A 3618-nucleotide genomic window follows, 5' to 3' on the forward strand; every position below is an offset into this window, starting at 1 on the left:
GACTTTTGCTAATCTCCTTACCGAGTGAAAAGTTATATTTTCCCATGTAATAAATTTATTTTCATTGTGTTAAATGAAGTCCCAAATTTTAACTCAATGGAGATATATTAGTGACTAATATTACTTACTGATCTCTTTCCAACTGTAATTACAAGATAAAATTTTAAAATATATTGTGATGTTCAACAACAAGAAAAATAGCCAATGCTTGAAATTTAGTTCATGCGAGCCAGATTTCATTAACTATATAAGTTAGATAGACATAGGGGGTCTTTGCTTGTGTGTTGTGTTCTAGCTCTGAGAAGATCATTTATTTACATTCAACTGTATTAAGGTCTTATCTTATATACAGGTAAGACATGCCCAAGGATTTCACAATGTATAAGGTGAGAAGAACTTTGAAGCGTAACCAAGTCTTATGATCTTTTTTATGCAAACTAACCCTTCTTGGTTGGAAACAGGTATTTGCTAATCAAAATTATCTCTATCATTTAGGATAGATATTGGATTATGTGGAATCTTAAGGTGTTTACAATTATTAAAGAAAAAGAAAAAGAAAGTTTCAGACTTTCTGTAGAGATTGATATTGGTGTTAACTGTTATGCTTTAGCATTGTTATAATTTGTTTCTCATCAGAGAAACATGTGTTAGTTATCATCACTTTAGTTAGTTTTTTCCCTCATTCTTCCTCAGAAATATTTTTTTTAACTTCATGGTGGGATATTTGTGGCTTTATGACAGGTTGATAATCTGAGAGAACATGTTAAGGCCAATGGTCTTTCCAAAAGAATTGAACTAGTTATTGCTTCCCCCTTGTTAAGGTATAACTTCATTGTAATTTACTGATTTAGAATTCTCCCTAAGACTTTTACTAGTATCATTTTGTGATGAGAATCCTAAAACTGTCCAAATATAGGGACCTATGACCAAGAGTAAGACCAAACAGTCAATGGGTACCCTCCAACAAATGGTAGGAGACATACTTAGCAAGGCCCAAGTAGAGAAGGATGAAGGCCCAAGTGGAGAAGGACGAAGGCCCAAGTGGAGAAGGACGAAGCCCCCGAGTGGAGAAGGATGAATTTAGAAGCAAAGACTTTGCCTTTGATGTTTCGATGATGCCATATGATCATGATGTTTTGATGCCTTATGAAAATGCGCTTCTCAAGTTTAATTCAAGAAAAAAATTCAAGAATACAAGATACAACATCAAGAAGATCTCTAGTGTTTTTAGGAAGGGAATTCCAAATTGAAACTGCAAAAGGTTTGGCCAAGAAATTTAAGCTAAAATGTCTTTTTCAAGAGATTTACTCTCTGGTAATCAATTACCAGAGGATGTAATTGATTACCAGTGGCCAAAATGACTTACAACAACTATTAGAAATTTGAATTCAAACTTTACACTGTGTAATCGATTACATATGGATGGTAATCGATTACTAGCAGTTACTAAATGTTTTGATTCAAATTTTAAAGCCTGTAATCGATTACCAGAGGAGATTTTCAAAAAATTATTTCCAAGGGTCACAACTTTTCAAATGGTGTTTACATGGCCATCAAAGGTCTATTTATATGTGACTTGGAATACGAATTTGCTGAGAGTTTTTCAGAACATAAAGTCTTATCCTCTCAAAAAGAAAAATCATTTTATCCTCTTAAGAATTCCTTGGCCAATACACTTGCAATTCAATAAGGAATTAATTGAGTGCTCAAATTGTACAATCTATCTCTTTCAAGAGAGATTTCTTCTTCTCTTCTTTCTATTTCTCAAAATGGGATTAAGAGACCGAGGGTCTCTTGTTGTAAAGAAATCTGAACACAATGGAAGGGTTGTCCTTGTGTGGTTCAGAACTTGTAAAGGGATTTTACAAGATAGTGGAACTCTCAAGCGGGTTGCTTGGGGACTGGACGTAGGCACAAGGGTGTGGCCGAACCAGTATAAATCTGAGTTTTCATTTTCTCTTCCCTTAAACTCCTTTATTGTTTATTGCTTATTATTTCTATTTTGTATGATCAATTTGCATTATTATCTAGGAGTTCTTGTTTAAAAGGAAACTTGGGTTGTTGGGTTAAATTAAAAGTAGAATTTTTTAATTGAGGAATAGTTTGTGATATCTTAATTCAACCCCCCCTTCTTAAGATATCTGAGGCCACTTGTCCAACAAGTGGTATCAGAGCTTCATTCTTGTATAAAGTTTAGAAGCTACAAGAATAATGGCCTCAACAAACTTCTTATTCCCATAAGCAAACTCTATAAATAGGCCTCCTATTTTTAATGGAGAGGGTTACCACTACTGGAAAACCAGAATGCAAATTTTCATTGAGGCAATAGACTTAAGCATTTGGGAAGCCATAGAAGTTGGACCTTATGTACCCACCATGGTGGCTGGAAATACAACAATAGAGAAACCTAGAGAAGAGTGGTCTGAAGAAGAAAAAAGATTAGTGCAGTACAATTTAAAGGCTAAAAACATCATTACCTCTGTCCTAGGAATGGATGAATATTTTAGGGTGTCAAATTGTAAGAGTGCTAAGGATATGTGGGACACTCTACAAGTTACACATGAGGGAACAACTGATATGAAAAGATCTAGGATAAATACTCTAACTCATGAGTATGAATTATTTAGGATGAAGACAAATGAAAGTATACAAGATATGCAAAAAAGATTTACACATATAGTTAATCATCTTGCATCATTAAGAAGAACTTTTCAAAACAAGGATCTCATAAATAAAGTATTAAGATGTTTAAGTAGAGAATGACAAACAAAGGTAACAGCCATCACATAATCTAGAGATTTGTCTATTATGTCTTTTGCTACTCTATTTGGAAAATTACAAGAACATGAAATGGAGTTGCAAAGACAAAATCAACATGAAGAAAATGATAAAAAGAAGAAGGGAATTGCTCTTAAAGCCTCATCTTCAATCCAAGAGAAAAGTGACATAGAAGATTCAATTGACTTAGATGAAGATGAAGATCTTAGCCTCTTTGTCAAAAGATTCAACAAATTTATTAGAATGAGAGGAAATCAAAGAAGACAAAACTTCAAACCTAAAAGAAGAACTGAAGAGTCATCTCAAATTCCAAAATGCTTTGAGTGCAATCAACCCGGACATTTGAGGGTTGATTGTCCAATCTTTAAGAGAAAGATAGAGAAGTCTGAAAAGAAGACTATTGGAGATAAGAAGGCAAAGAAAGCCTATATCACATGGGATGACAACGACTTAGAATCGTCTGATGATTCTGAAAAAGAAATGGTTAATCTATGTCTAATGGGAAAAAATTATGAAAGCGATGAAGAGGTAACATCTTCTAACAAATCTATTTCTTTTGATGAGTTACAAGATGTATTTGCTGAATTACATAGTGAATCAATTAAACTAGCAAAACTTTTCTCTTCATCTAAGAAAACAATTTCAGAATTAGAGAAAGAAATTTCAAAATTAAATAAAGAAATAGATATTCTTAAAACTGAAGTTTCAATCTCTAAATCTAGTGATAAAGATTATGTTTCAAGTATGACTAATGAAAAAGTAAATTCATGTAAATGTTGTAGCAAATATGTAGAAGAAATTAAAAATTTGAAAAACTCACTTGCAAAATTTTCAATTGGC

The sequence above is a fragment of the Glycine max genome, chromosome 15 (genome assembly GCF_000004515.6).
Source record: "Glycine max cultivar Williams 82 chromosome 15, Glycine_max_v4.0, whole genome shotgun sequence".
NCBI lineage: Eukaryota > Viridiplantae > Streptophyta > Magnoliopsida > Fabales > Fabaceae > Glycine > Glycine max.